Source organism: Antrostomus carolinensis, unplaced genomic scaffold (genome assembly GCF_000700745.2).
Source record: "Antrostomus carolinensis isolate BGI_N321 unplaced genomic scaffold, ASM70074v2 scaffold22468, whole genome shotgun sequence".
In the NCBI taxonomy this organism is placed as follows: Eukaryota; Metazoa; Chordata; class Aves; order Caprimulgiformes; family Caprimulgidae; genus Antrostomus; species Antrostomus carolinensis.
Window position 1 is genome coordinate 28888 of NW_010332900.1, and position 7330 is coordinate 36217.

At 53.0% G+C, this 7330-nt stretch overlaps 1 protein-coding gene across 1 annotated transcript in view; it reads right to left on the minus strand.

Annotated features, from left to right (window-relative positions):
• MASP1 (MBL associated serine protease 1) overlaps positions 1 to 7330 on the minus strand; it is a 26424-nt gene that overhangs the window by 15064 nt on the left and 4030 nt on the right. The window lies entirely within an intron of this gene.

Genomic DNA, 7330 nt, shown 5'->3' on the forward strand with positions numbered 1-7330 from the left:
GCAATTACATGGTTTCTGCAAAATCAGTGCAGGGACCCGGGTCTGCCCTCTCCTGCCTATGGTCACCCTCTGAAGCAGGTGCTGAGAGAGCAGGTAGCACCCGAGATGTAAGGAGGAACTGGGGAGTGTAAGGGGAAGATGCAGAGAAGGAGCCTGTTTGGGAAGTGGGGTGAGGACGTGGGCAGGCAGCGTGTAAGAAGGGGTGTAAAGATCAGCCCTGGGCTGTGTCATTCCCACTCAGAGCTGTCAGTACCCGAGATTCTCCCCCTCACCTCCTCTCTCAGCCCAAATGCTGATCCAGGTGGCAGCATCTGTGTGAGGGCTGGGCTGCTGGGAGGGCACTGGGACCCCAGAGGAGCCCCAGCCCACTGGTTTAGCATCAGCTCAAAGCAGCAGTTTTAATTTGAATGGTGTTTCTGTCCTCTGGGCTGCCTTGGACAAGTTCGGTCCCGTCCCTGTCACCCAGTGTCCCTGTCTGGTTCCAGACCTGCAGTACAAGGTGCTGTTTGGACTCGGAGCCACATGGCCAGAGGGCTACAGGAGGGGACCAAGGGGCCAAGGTACCTTGTTGTCATGCCAGCGTGCTCACTAGCCTCTCTGTGCATCTCTTTAAAGCACAGCCATGCCCGTGCCTTCAAACACTCCATTACCTGCGGAAAACTCCGATTTTCCCTGGAAACCCTCTCCCTTCCTTTTTCCTCACCCTTTTCCCCAGGACCATTTCAGCATTGACCCCATCTCCTTGTCCTGTAAATCCCATCCCCAGCCCCTGCCTCAGCCATAGCCTCTCCCAGCTCATTCCCAGCACCCTGCCTGCTTTTCCTCAGGAGATTTGAATATGAATAACCCCTCGGCTGAGGAATGTGATGAACACCACCACCGCCAGCTCCCACTGCTCATGCCAAGCCAACGCTTTTGAGGCCGTGATGAAGTGTGCAGCCCTCCAGCCCGTGCCTGGGGAAAACAGCCGCCTGCTCGGGGACCCATGGGGTCCTGGAGGTGTTGCAATGCTGTCCCTGGCTTGCATGGCCCGGGTGAGGTGAGACCCTCCTCTGGCTGCATCCTGGAAACCCTCGGGATGTGCCAGCCGGGGAGAGCCTGGGGCTGAAGGGAAATTTCCCAGGGCTGAACAAGCAGGCGGAAACTCGCTCACACCAGGGAAAGCCAATGTGGAAATGGCAACTCAGCATGCCTTGACATTGCCTCCAGATATTTTCCATCCTCTCATAGAAGCTGGAGTTGGCTAGAAAAGAGAGAGACTTTCCGATAATAAATTTTGAGAATTCGGAGAAAAACCACGCGCCTCTCACTGGGACAAAAACTCAATTGAATTTTAATTTTTTTGGTGAAAAAACTTTCTGGAAAAAAAAAAAAAAAGGAAAACAAGTAATTTGGGATTCATCTGGTTTCAATCCCTTTGCAATATACTGTGGTGCATTAGAATCTCTTTTAAATCTGAAATAAAGATTGTTTTGAAATGAAATAGTGTTTCAGACTGAAAAACGGGAGCACCATCACCAAAACTGAAGGAAAACGGCATTTTGGCCCTGACACGCACTCTTGGCTGCGTGAGCGTGCGGCCCGCAGCCTTTTCTGCAGAAACTGCTTTTTCTTAAGGAAAGCTGTGGGAAGGAGCAATTTCCAGCCAGCTCCTTTGTGTGGGGCTGGTGGCTTTCACGTCTGCAGAGACATAGGAGCCACGGTGTGAGCTCCCATCCCTCTTCTCCAGCCCCAAACAGTGCAGGACCCACAGCACAGCATCACAAAAGCATGGGAAAACCTCGCTGGTGCCCCACGTCTTGGCTCAAGGATGCTCCCACCATGGGTTCAGCCCCAGCACTGCCCCCAGCATCCCTGGATACAGCCCCGGAGAGGCAGGATGAGGCCCGGGAGGGCTGTGCTCTCCTCACTGAAGGTATCCAGGGCCCCTTATCTGTGACGGGTCCCATGCCCCGAGCCACAGGGAGCAGAGACAGCCCTCCAGCAGTAAACTAAACAGAGAGGTCATCATCCCTAGTTAATATTTGCTGCTTCTGCTGAGGACTGTATACTTTTTCGTAGATCATTTACATCCAGTGAGCAAGCTGGTAATTAAATCCTGGTTGTTTGTTTGGAGTTTCTCCCTCTCGGGTCACGATGTCGACGTTTTCACTAGAGAAGATGTGTCCCTGAGGGAAATATCAATCGCCACAGAGAAATTCCCTATAAAAATACGCTGAAAGAATCCTCCTTTGAAAAATAAAATACAGCAACACTCTCGTGCCTTAAATGTACCCTTGCCACTGCCTCCTGCCACCTTCCCTGTTTCTGTTTGCCTCCTCGTTGCCTTGTTAAGATTGTTGCCCCTCTGGATGGAGGCAGATGGGGGTCCCTCCCAGCAGTGGCTCTGTCCCCCTGCATTTTGGCTAAAAGAAGTGGTGTCCCAAGCTGTGTGGCCCCTCTCTGCCCCATATTAATTTCTCCCTTTGGGACAGGAAGCAGGAACTGGGGTGTCCCAGCTCAGCAGCAGAGAAATGCTGCCCCAGAGCATGGGCTGCTGAGGATGCCGAAGCAGCGATGCTCTGAAGATGCCTCCTGCAGCGGGCGGGTTAATGGAACGCCACAAACACCGAAGGGAATTTGGCCCGGCGGTTCAGTGTCTGCAGCCGGAGAGGAGCAGGCAGCCGGCAATACGGAAATGCGGCCGCCACCCCCCCTCCCCTCTCCAGCCCTCCAGGAATGCACTAATTGGACTGATGAAGGCCAAACATACCACTCGTAATATATATATAAATGGCTCATTAGGCAGAGAAATCGCAGCGCTGGGCTGAAGACACTGGGAACATGACATGGGGAGGAGATGCTCAGAGCCAGGGAAGGGCATGAAACAGCCCCTGCCGAGCTGTCAGAGTGCAGGCAAGAGGCAACACCCAGATGAACGGGGCTTTTTTTTGCAAAATGACTGCTGCTGCTGCTGCTGCTGCTGGCTGTTGGAAATGAGGCAGGGATGGGACAGTCCCAGCAGGAGCCTCCACCTAAGTCTCCTAAAGATCCTCCCCCCAACATGCCTGTGTCCTCTCCCCAATATACATTAAAGGTCCTTTCGTGTGCAAACATGAATTTCCATGGGAAGATGCATGGCAGCCATGCCGCAGGGGAAAGGGGAAGATGGTTGGTTTCCCCTGCTGTGGACTTGGCTCAGGGTCTGGAGACCATCCCCTCCTGTGGGTTGCTGAGCCCACATCCCTATTTCTGGGCCAGGTCTGCTCTTTGGGTGGGCTCGTGGTGCAAGGAGAGCACATGCCGGGGTGCTGATGGAACTGCTGGCTGGCACCCATGCCTGATCCTCCTCTTTCTCCTGCGCAGGGGGTGACTGTGGTTCTCAGCAGCGCAGGAGGTGGCTGGTGCCACCAGACTCCTCTGCACAGAGCCAATGGGATGGGAAAGGTGAGCAGCAAAGCCCTGGGCCCTTCCCTCCTCCCGGGATTTGAGGTGCTCCTCTTGGGACCCAACACCTCCAGGGCATGGATTACCCCCTGGCTGAGGCTGACTGACAGCACCAAAAGAGGATGCTCTTCTCCTGATCCCCTAGTTCATGCCAAGCCCTGATTTGTGCTTTTCCCCCCTTTTTTGAGCAGAGGAAGGTGTAAATGGGTCCCGTGCCCCCTTCTTGCAGCCCCAGGATGGGCATGCGTTGCATCCAGCTCCTTCTCTGGCCCTGCATGGCCCCTGCCAGTGCCATGTCCAGCACTGAGGGTGTCCCTGGGGACAGTGTCCTGGGGACAGTACTCTGGGGACAGTGCTGCTGAGTGCTCAGCACAGTGCAGCACACAGCCCTGCCCCATGTGAATCGCCCGCAGCAGGGGATGGCACACTGCGAGCCCGGGATGCTGTGTGCAAAGCTGATCTGCGGCGCACCCTAAACACCATGCCAGACCTCGGGGGGACATGGCTCCGTCACATCCCAAATCTTTCATAACTCCCTTCTCCAAGCACTGCTTCCTGGGGCGGTGGCACCAGCTGATGCTCTGCCTGCATCCCTGACTCCATAGCCCTGTTTTCCCCTCACCAACCCTTCACCAGGGTCGGCACAAACTGCCTCCAGCGCTTGGTTGGGCCCCTGGCCACCCTTGAGCAAATTTATTTGCAGCTATTGGCTTTGCCTGAGGTGCCTGGCCAGCTCCTGGGCACCCACACATAGGAGCAGTGGGAGTCCTGCCTGGGTGAGCACCTGATGGCACAGATTCTCCCTGGGGACACAAGTGCGATTAGCAGCTGCAGAAGTGTCCCAAGTGCCACCCATGGGCAGAAGTCTGAACACAACATGAAGAGATGTATCCAAGGGATGCTTGGGTTGTGTCAGGGGAGATGGGACCCACTGGACCCACAAAGTGTCACTGACCCCTCTGCCCTCCTGCACAGTTGGAGAGAGCCATCACAGGTGGCCCCTGGGCCTGGAAGAGTGAAGGGAAAGCCCTGTGGCATGTGCTGAAACCTACCAGGTCTCAAGCATGTGACATCTTGAATCAGAACTCAGTGGTAAGGATTAGGGTGAAGAGATGTAACCTCACAAGGACCATGAGCCAGTAAGGACTTGCCATGGGCTGACTGTGGGGAAATTCTCTCACCACAGGCCCCATCTTCACCTCAGTCAAGGAGCTGGTCCCAAGCTGGCTGACAAGCCCTCAGGGCCTGATTTAATTCCAGGGCTTGACCAAGCAATGTGCAAAACCTCATGGACAGGACCCCCAGGCTCAGGTCTCCCTAATAAACTCAGGGATTTACTCATGAAGGCCCCTCAGAAGTCAAGATTTAATCTCCAGTCTCTGGCCCTCCACTGGGATTTAATCTTCTATCTCCCTGCCTCTGCCACAGCGCTCCTCAGTGACACTAGACAAGTCACTTAACCTGATTTCCCAGTCACAGTTGTGGTTTTTGAGGTGCCCCAGGCCAGTGCTGGAGACTTGTGTGCAAAAGTGCTCAGTGCTGAGTGACCCCAGAAAGGAGCTGGGCAAACCATGGTGAGACCCCCCACAAATGAGGGACCCCCAAATCAGCTCCCTGAGGACAGCGATGAGCTGGGCAGAGGTGGAGGGCAGGAGCTGAAGTCTCTGATGTGCCGGGGCCTGGAGCTTGGCTTCCTGAGGCAACATGTGGCTGGTTTTTCCTACTTACATAGTACTTCTTCAGGTGGGTATTTTGGGAGCAACTGTTCCTCCTGGCTCACTTCCTTACTGAAGTACCACTCCTCTCTCTGCCATCCCCATTTGCACAAACAAGCCTCCTGGCCTGTGAGCATTTCTTTAGGAGCCATGTTCTTTTTATATATACCCACACATATATGTGTATATATATAAATAAATAGCTATTGTTTTAATTAGCCATTGGTTCAGAGCTCTGGAAACCATTCCCCTCTGAAGACCACCCCGAAGGCAGAGATCTGCATGGGTTACAGCTCGACTTGCCCTGAGCTGGCCACTCCGGATGACTTTCTACATTGCTCAATATCTCAGGCACATGGGCAGCCAAGGAGTCAAGGAAAGCCAAGGGCAGGGCATGATGGCTTTCTGCCTGTCCTGAGCTGGGTCTTCACCTAGCATCGGGGCTGTCCGGCCTCCATTTTGACCTCCTTCTTATGGCAGTCAAGATGATGAAGACCCTGATGGAGAGCCCAGTCAAACCCTTGGTCAGAACAAACAAGAAGGTGTTTCTTCACACACAGGTGTATAATAATATATTTAACCTGTGCAAATCTCTGCCACAGGATGCTGCAGAGATTAAAGTCACCCATGAGTTCAGAAAGCAACAGTACAAGTTCATGGAGGAGGAATCCATTTGAGCACCATCAAACACAGAGATACCATTTGTGACTTTCTGAGCATCTTCACTGGGACTGGCAAAGTATTACAGAGAAGCAATTACCTGTGTTGGGGCTGTAATGATATTCTATAGCCAGGCACTGTTGGCCTCTGTCAAAGAGTGGGCTGGCGCTGTTTTTGTGTCTTGCACTGATGCAGACAGAAGCTGGACACACAGACCCAAGGAGGAAAAGAGCCATGGACTCATTTGCTGCTCTCCTTAATGTTTTCTAATCTGGTGGTTTAGCAGCATCAAGATTGCACCCCTGCCCAGCAGAGTATACTACAGATCTCCAGTAATCCATCCATTTTCAGCACTTTTCAAATGTAATTCTGTGGTGGAGGCTCCGCAAGCTGAATTACAGCCCCGAGCAAATTTATACAGCTGAGATCTAAATCCCTGTGAAAAATACCGCCTTCTTATGGAAATCCAGCGGCAGGGAGAGCTCTGGTGCCAAGTTGGCACTATGGCCAAATTACAGGGAGCCTTATGAAAAAGGAAAAATGAGCAGGGGGTGAAGGGTGGGAGGAGGGGTAAAGCTTGGAATGGGGTTTTTAAAGCAATATATCTCTATATATGTCCCTGGCCCTTGTGCTTGGAGAAGATCCAGGAGAAGCAGAAAGAACTAATCAAACCTCAATGAGAGCTGTTAGTAGCAGAATGAGTGCCGGCACAAAGGGGAAATTAAAGCAGCGAACAACACATCCTAGAGGAAAAAAAATTACAAATCTTTGCTTTGTTTTCTTAGGGTAAGAATAAAACAATCATTTCAATTAACTGGCAGCTAGTATCAGGGCTCAGTTCTGCTGTTCCAGACCTGGGTGCAACCTCCACCTGCCTCTGTGCAGAGGGACAGGGTGAGGATTGTGCTGGGCGGTGGGGTCAGGCATGTTCAGCCAGGCAAACCCAGAAAGCACCTGCTTGCTACCTCTGGTCTGCTAGAAAGTACCAAACCTGACCAAGTTCAAAGATATGGAGAACCCAGCTTGTCCTGGATGTGAAGGAGAGCCTGGCTTGTAGAGACCTGTGGTGCAAGAGGCAGGCATGCTCTGTGGCACTGCAGTGTGTGGCCCACCACAGCTTCTGATGGGTTACTGCCCAGCAATGAAGCAGATTGAAATCTTTTGTGGTTTTGGCTATGATAGCTTCCTGGGAACCTCCATAGTTTGTTTGTGCTGCAGGTATTTGCCAGCATTGTCTCTGAAATTTGTACCTCAGCTGTGAAATGGGTTTGCATTGAACCCAAGGGAGTCTTTGGGTCTGTGCCCTCCGGCTTGTTGGAGGCTCTGCTTGCCAACCCCAACTTGCAGCCTCAAGCTCAAGTCTAATCTTTCCCTTTGCTTCCCTGGGGGCTGGACAGGGTGTCCCAAGATCCTGTAAGCTGTGGCCAGGGATCCAGGCTGGCTGCAAGATGCACCCATGGCTGTGGCCTGGCAATGGGTGCCCAACTCATGGGTCCTCCTTGCACGCGGCTGGCATCAGAGTGGCAGGC